This window comes from Mandrillus leucophaeus, unplaced genomic scaffold (assembly GCF_000951045.1).
Source record: "Mandrillus leucophaeus isolate KB7577 unplaced genomic scaffold, Mleu.le_1.0 Scaffold938, whole genome shotgun sequence".
Lineage (NCBI taxonomy): Eukaryota > Metazoa > Chordata > Mammalia > Primates > Cercopithecidae > Mandrillus > Mandrillus leucophaeus.
The window spans coordinates 1337761-1346122 of NW_012110230.1; the positions used below are offsets into that span (position 1 = coordinate 1337761).

At 37.1% G+C, this 8362-nt stretch overlaps 1 pseudogene; it reads left to right on the forward strand.

The window, feature by feature from the left end:
* Positions 1 to 4808: 4808 nt before the first annotated feature.
* LOC105532174 lies at positions 4809 to 5893 on the forward strand (annotated as a pseudogene).
* The last annotated feature ends 2469 nt before the right edge of the window (positions 5894 to 8362 follow it).

The window sequence follows — 8362 nt, forward strand, 5'->3', positions numbered from 1 at the left end:
GACCTGTAAGACACAACATCATCCTGTCATAATCCATACCTCACACTCTGATCTCATCTTGTGCCCACCCCCTCTCATTGCACTGCAATCACACTGGCCTTACTGTTTCAGACGTTCTACAAGCTGTTTGATTAGCTGTTCTCTCTGCTGTCAATGTCCTTCCCCTTGATCTTCATCTGCTGGCTCCTCCTCATCATCTGTATTTCTATTCAAATGTCACCATTCAGAGAAATGTCTTTTTTTTTTTTGGAATGATACCTACCCATCTACCTAACTAACTTATTCTCTTGTTTTGTTTTGCTTGTTTTTTCATAGCAATTATTATCAGAAAATGTCTCAGTAGTTCATTTACTTGTCTACTATCTCTCCTTCCCCATCTGAATATGAGTCTTAAGAGAGAATGCTGGTCATCATTATTTTTTTCTTAAGTGCTTGGAACTTTCCATTACATATAATAGGCATTCAGATCTTTGTTAAATGAATGAATGAATGCCTCAATAATTAAAAAATTATAAATTAAGTCAAGTAGTGTACTTGAGGGGAAAAATCACCTGTCACAATAAAAATTATTAATCTAGTTCTATATGTTAAAAAATAAAGAACCACTATTGCATTTTCACTGAAGGTTAAAACCCAATATACAAGAGTTAAGCAAAAATGTATTGATGTTGAATATTCAGAGGACTATCTAACAATCTAATTTTGATTAACTTTTTGTTGCTTGTGGTAAAACAATTGAGCTCCAGAATTCTAAATACACTTTATAATGGCCATGAAGTACATTCAGTTAAAAAGAAATTGATTGAGCAAATGAAATTGGGTAAAGTACTCAAAATGTAGTAGTAATGAAAATAAAAATAATACCAACAATTTAATTTATGAGTATGTTTCCCTCACTCTTTCAAAATTGTATCTATGTGCTCTTTAATAATTGTTCAAGACCAAATAGAGTGAAGAAAAGTGTATCTATGTTGTTGCCCTGTAAAAATATTTCTTTCTACATTAAAATGGTCAATTTCTATGTTCAACTTTCTGAAGAAAAATCTATTGAAAAATGAATGTTATTGATGGCAGAATTGGACATCCTAAACTACATGTTATTAAATAAACCCAAAATACATACCACTTTGTAAATCCTGCAATGTCTTTAAGAAAACATACTTACCAGCCAGGCACAAAAGCTCTTGCCAGTAATCCCAGTACTTTGGGAGGTTGAGGAGGGTGGATCACCTGAGGTCAGGAGTTCGAGACTAGCCTGACCAACATGACGAAACCCCATCTCTACTAAAAATACAAAAATTAGCCAGGCATGGTGGCATGCACCTGTAGTTCCAGATACTTGGGAAGCTGAGGGAGGGGAATCACTTGAACCTGGGAGATGGAGGTTGCAGTGAGCCAAGATTGTGCCACTACACTCCAGCTTGGGTGACAGAATGAGACACCATCTCAAAATAATGATAACAATAATATAATAATAAAAGAGAATATCTTACCAATAATAATCTTTTATATTAATATAGCACTTGGAACATCTCAATGCTCTTTAACTCCCACTGTTACCTATATTCACAATAGCACTATGAGGAAGGTGGTACCAGTATTTTTATCTCCTTAATATAAAGAGAGAAACTGAGATCTGGAAAATAATATGATTGTTGGAAAGTCACAATGCAACATAGGAACAGCATCATGTCTCACGATGACTGTGAAATTTTTCTGTATCTTGGACATGCAAATAAATTATTGGATTATGTTAAGATTTCTAATTTGACCTCAAACTTGCACACTAAATGGGAGAATGATTATGGAAATAGCTACTTTTCACAGGTATGCATAAAAGCTTTATTTATATAGTTCTTGCTAGTAATTTTGCCCAGTTTTTTGGGTGGTCTGGGCCTTGGGTGGGAAAATTGGGATCTGATGAAATGAGAGTTATCTGAGCAGGACTTTTCTTAACCATTCCAAATTTACAATGAGTACATATTGAAATATGTGGTCAGATCATAGGGAGTTGAAATAAACAAGCTAAACAAGGCTGCCTCTTATTTTGCATCGAACTCTGTAAGAGATAACCTTTTCTGTGAATGTAGACTTTTTACCTTTAAGTGGCTGAAAGGTGTTTGATTTTTCTTAGTCTATTATCCTTTCTTAAAAGTGATGGCCACATTTCTTATGAGTACATAAAAGCATTCAGACATAGAGAATTTCTCAAATACATATATCATTCATGTAGAACAAATTTGAAAACTCATTATTTTGGTTTTTTTCTTTTCTTTTCTTTTTTTTTTTTTTTAAAGATTGGGTCTTGCTATGTTGCCCAGGCTGGTCTCAAACTCCTGAGTTCAAGTGATCCTGGCTCAGCCTCTTGAGTAGCTACGACAACAGGTGCCTGTCACCACACTTGGCATGGTTTTCCATTTTTCATATGGCTGCTTTGACATCATGTGGAAAAGAGAAGATAGGCAATCTTCCAATTTCCAATGCCTTGGCTGACAAAAGTCAAAGTATAATTTATGTTGTCTTCTAATCACAGGGAAACAGCTATGTAGACAGCATGCAGCCTATGAACAGATACTCTATATTTTAGAATTAAATTGAGCAAAACAAAGTATCATTATTGCCTAGTCTCAGATTAAAACAACAAAATTATATAAAAGAACAATGTTTTTATTAGAGTTTAAATTTCACTTATCAATACATCATTTAAGCTTTTACATCTAGATACCAAACAGGCATGCTTCTCCAAAATTAAAATGTACATGAAGTACTTGGAACCTTGTTAAAATACAGATTCTGATTCTGTAGGTCTGAAGCGCTGTCTTCAATTCTGCATATCTAACAATCTCCTGGGAGATGCTGAATCTGCCGCTCTGCTGAGCACACTCATTAGCAAGGCACTAGGAACCATTTAGAAATCTTAGGGCATAACATCGGAGGCTAACTACTTAAAGGTAACTTAATAACGATCTCCAACAAGACAGTTTCTCGCACCGCACTCTCTCCCTTTTTCTTTTTATCCTCTGTGTCAATTCTTGTCCTCACCCTCCAACTTTATCATACCTTGCTATCTCTTGACCATACATTATAACTTCAGGTCACAGCAATTCTTATGTCATCATCAGCCATATACCAGCAAAATAGAATTGACAAAAATCCAGTTGAACCACTCCATAACTCCTAACGAAAGTCCTACTTTCTGCTATCTCAATTATCTATCCAAGGTGTTACGTTTGTCTTTCATCCACAACTTTATTTCTGGTATGCTTTCACTTAGCTCTTGAAGGATTAAGAGCTCAAAAACATAATAGCCAACTTTGGCTTTGTTTTTGTTTGTTTGTTTTTTGCTATGTTTTTATACTAAAATGAATTTCAAAATAAGCTGCTACTTTTCTGAAATGTTTGCTCAGTGCTCTGCTAGGCTGGTTTTGTAGTGTTTTTCTACTGGATAGCACCAGTATGAATAAGTATATTTACCCATTTCGATATCCAGTGGTGAATATTTTTCTATTCAACTAACCAGTAGTAAAAATTTTAGGCAAAGTGACTACCTGGTGAAGAAATTTTTGATAAAAGGTGAGATTGTATTATGACCCTCAAATAACACCACTGAATGCCTATCTACTTCATTTTTGTGTTGGTATTTATGTTTCATCTGATAGCACACATATGATTCAATGAAGCCACTTTAGCCTCGTTTATATTAACTGAGTATGTATGTGGTTGTGACACAGTGGAATTCAAGGCTGAAGTACATTTAACACTATTTGGGGAGTGTACGTATTTATGGAAACTTCTGTTGAACCTTCTGTTAGTCTTCCTTGGGTTTTCTTTTTACAAAGGTTTACTTTCTGTTATTTCTTTATTCCTCAGGCCATGATAATGACTACTTTGATACTTTATTTAATGAAAGCAAGGATCTAATGGTCAATTAATTTTACAAAATTATCCCATTGACCCTGGAAAAATAAAATAGAGGCAAAGTCACACGAAATAACAGTTTATTTCATAACTCTAGTTTCCTAATGTAGGTGAATACATGGCTTTCAAAGACACACCAAATTATCTATTAATGTCTTCAATTATGAAAATTGTTAGGCCTACCAGACATCATATTACTTTTGAGCTGTATCTATATATTCAGTTCCAACTCTACTTCCAACTCTTGGGTGGTCTAAAATTGAGATAATTAATTAAACTCTTTGAAAAGCATCTGCCATCCACATTTTATCTTGGATGAAAGAAATGATTTCATGCTTTACTTAAGGAAAGTTAATACCCAAAGGCTGCACATTAGCACTGTCCTGAATTAGAACTTGCCAAATCTGAAAATTGGCTACTCATATGCAATCTTCTTTAATAACTTATGAAAATTTAAATTGGATTAATAATTTAAGTAGAAAGTTCTACAAGGGAAAGCTTAAAATTTTAAAGTTTTAGAATAAGCAGAGAAAATATCAGATAGAAAATGTGTTGTTGGATGTACAATTTTAACGATTGTCTTAAAAGACATTAAAAGCAGAGAAAAAAAAGTCCTTTGTAGGAACTTGCCTTAGACTAACGTACTATATATGAAGAGGGCAATAAAATTATTGGAAGAAAGGTTGGAAAGAAAATAAAATTATACCTGCCACCTGGACAAATTATTTTCTCCACTTTTACACCTTAGTCATTATCTGAGACAATGTTTGCTTAAAATGAGTAGGGGTTGCCGGACCGGGGAGGGGAATAGTAACGTCAGTAGGCTGCTTTAACGGATGATTGTTATGTTAAAAATTTCCAATTTAGTCTATTTTCTGAGAAAACACCAAATGGCGGATGACGCAGGTGCAGTGGAAAGGCGGGGCGGGGCAGAGGCGCCCTGGGGCCCTGGGATGGGGAACCGCTGTGGCTTCCATGGAGCTTTGGCAGTGGTATTCAGGGCCAGCCCGGGGCGGAGGCCGCGGAGCTCGATCAAGTCCCTGGAGGAGATCTATCTCTTCTCCTTGTCCATCAGGGAATCTGAGATCATTGACTTTTTCCCAGGGGCCTCTCTCAAGGACAAGGTTTCGAAGATTATGCCGGAGCAGAAGCCGACCCGCGCCAGCCAGCGCACCAGGTTCAAAGCGTTTGTTGCCATCAGGGAATACAATGGCCACGTTGGTCTGACTGTTAAGTGCTCCCAGGAGGTGGCCACTGCCATCCGCAGGGCCATCATCCTGGCGAAGCTCTCCATTGTTCCCATGCGCAGAGGCTACTGGGGGAACAAGATCTGCAATCCCCACACCATCCCTTGTAAGGTGACAGGCCGCTGCGACTCTGTGTTGGTGAGCCTCATCCTCTTTCCCAGGGGCACTGGCATCTCTCGGAACCTGTGCCCAGGAAGCTGCTCATGATGACTGGTATCAATGACTGCTACACCTCAGCCACGGGCTGTACTGCCACCCTGGGCAACTTTGCCAAGGTCACCTTTGATGCTGTCTCTAAGACCTACAGCTACCTGACCCCCGATCTCTGGCTTAAAACATACTCCCTCCTTCTTTTGGCTTAAAAATTAAATGAAGGAAGTTTGTAGAGTACTTAGCCCAGTGCCAGGTATATAGAAGATTCCAAATAAATGGTTGTGGCATTAAGTTATTGCTATCTGGTACTTTATACACATTATCTTATTTACTTGTGGTTATTTGCTTTATGGACTCATTAGAGGAAAGACCGGGGTTTTATAATTAAAACATACTTGCTCCTTTATGACTTTTAACAAACTATGTAATTTTAACATCTCTAAGTGAATGCAGACCTCTGAAAGAAGACTGTATTCACCAAGTCTCCGTATCAGGAATTCACTGGCCACCTCCTCAAGACCCACACCAGAGTCTCGGTGCAGAGGACCCAGGCTCCAGCTGTGGCTACAACATAACGTTTTTATACAAGAAAAATAAAGTGAATTAAGCCTGGGGAAAAAAAAAAAAAAAAGTCCAGTTTAAGCTTTGGCATTAGGGATCATTTCAAGGAATGAAAAGCAAATGACAAAAATACGCTTCTTAGCTAGTGGGGATTGAAAACAACTGTACAGGGGGCACAGTCATCAATGGAGTATGCTGGAACCTGAGCTTCAGGTCTGGGTAGAAGGAGAAAAAGCAGAAATGGATTAAACTCAAACTTGAATACTCAAATGATTGTAGAACTCATCTGTAGATTGAAAACTTTCAGATCAAATACAAATCCACTGGCTCAATCTAGACAAGGGAATCTGGAATGATATGGGGGCATGGGAGGGAGGAAAATCCAGTCATACTGGAAGGTATTTACTTCTTTTTGTTTTGAGCACAACTCCTGCCAGCAGCTCAAGATAGACAAATACAGTGAATACCTATTGCATAGGATTCCCACACCTCTTTTCTCAGAAATTCCACTGTAGTCTTCCATTCACATGTTTGCAACTGAGGTAATCTTGTTCCTATTACCCAGCCCACAATGTATCAGTCCCGGTTTGTTACTTGATCTAAGTTCAGTTAATCAAGTCTTTTTCTTAGGACTTTAAAACTGTGACTAAGATTTGGCCTCAGTCTATAGACTAACAAGGAAAAAATAGCCCATTTTCAACAAGAATATACACTAGAGAGTCATGAAAGTCAACCATCAGCAAGAATGAGGAGTAACGCAGAGCCTAGAGACGTGGAGTTTTCTACAATGTCATAGATTTCAATCTTAATGCCAAGTTATGTTCTGGCCCTTGGGTTTCTTGACATCTCTTCTTCAATGACCAAAGACAAAGGACCCATGGATTGAGACCTGATATGGGCTTATCACAGAAACAAACATCCGGGCTAAACCGGTTTTGATGCAACTTTTAATCATTATCATCATACCGTGTACAATTAGGCCTCATTGTCCCTCTGACTTACTCAGTACATTCCATTTTCATAAGAAAAATGTACAATTTTTTTCCTTAGAGTCACTCCCATCTTCCTGGAACAATGGATAAGTTGTCCTAATGTTTTTCTCCAGCACCATGAAAGGCTTAAATCATTTTTTCGCTTATAATATGTATTGTGAGGTTGAAAGAGTCAGTCAACAAATATTTGTTGAGAATGCACTATTTACCAACATTATCAGATGGGAAAATAAAAGTGACAATAATGCTCTTTTCTTACCTGGCAAGAAGAGATAATAAGGTATGACTAAACCTACTATACTAAACCCTTTATGGAACCATTGAAATGCATCTAAAAATGACAAACATACTATTGGTTCTTTGGCTTCTTTAAATATATTGGATTATATATTGTAATATATGAGTAATATATATTATACTATGTAGGATATGATCTGTAGGAGAGCCATAGAAAAAGAAACAATCTTTTACATTAAAAAAATAAAAATCCAGTTATCACTAACACCAAAGCTGTCAAGAGCATTGCTCTCCAAGTATCTCTTATGACTATTTCCCTTTGATTTTTTCTGTTCTCCGCTGCCTTAAACGGTCTGATTTTCATTAAGCTCTCTATGTTAGCTTTCTATCAACGTCTTCAGTTCATCTACATCATTCCACATTCATTGATGCTCTTCTTGAGCCAGGGTCAAATCAACTCCCAGAGGAGCAAGAGAAACTCAGATGACACTGATGTGTTTCATCTGACTCTGACTTCCAACCCTAAATTCGGGGTTTGTCCAAATAGCCAGGGTTTTATAAGTAGTAAGATATCACTTTTCCTACTTGCTCACATTCATGAAAGCAAAAGTGAGATCAAACTTCTCATCCCCCAAAATAATTTCAATTACAATAATTTTTTTCCCTCTACCCTCCATTCCCCAAAGCCACATCCTTTGCAGCTCCTACCAGTTCCAGATTCCTGCAAACCTTGATCTATTCAGATCCATGTTATAAAATTCATCAAGCTCCCTGCCTCTCAACTTTCATGTCCAGTTGTCCCTGTGACTGTTGTGCTTTGCAGACTGAGAAGAGTAGAAACTTGCTAAGACCACCCTGTAGTCATGAGCAGAGTGATGTTATCGTGAAGTGTTCTGTAAGGACACATACCATTTCACTATAATGCTTCTAAAATTCGGAACTACTAAACATATTTGAGCTGCCCTTTCACGCTATGTTGCAGAATATTCGGGCATCTAATTAAATTATGCATGCTGATTTGACCAAATAAGGCATTCGCTTCATTTTAATGGAGAGTGACATTTATTTTCCTATGCTAAGAGAATTCCACAGAGCTTTCACTGTAATAAAGGCTAATTTTTATCTCTAATATGATAAATATATAGATACAACCAAACAATTTCTCTCTTAAAAAAATTTTAGTCATTTTCAAGAGGTACATTTTTCTTACCTGCATTTTTAAAATTAACAATAGGCTTGATAAGTAACTTCAAC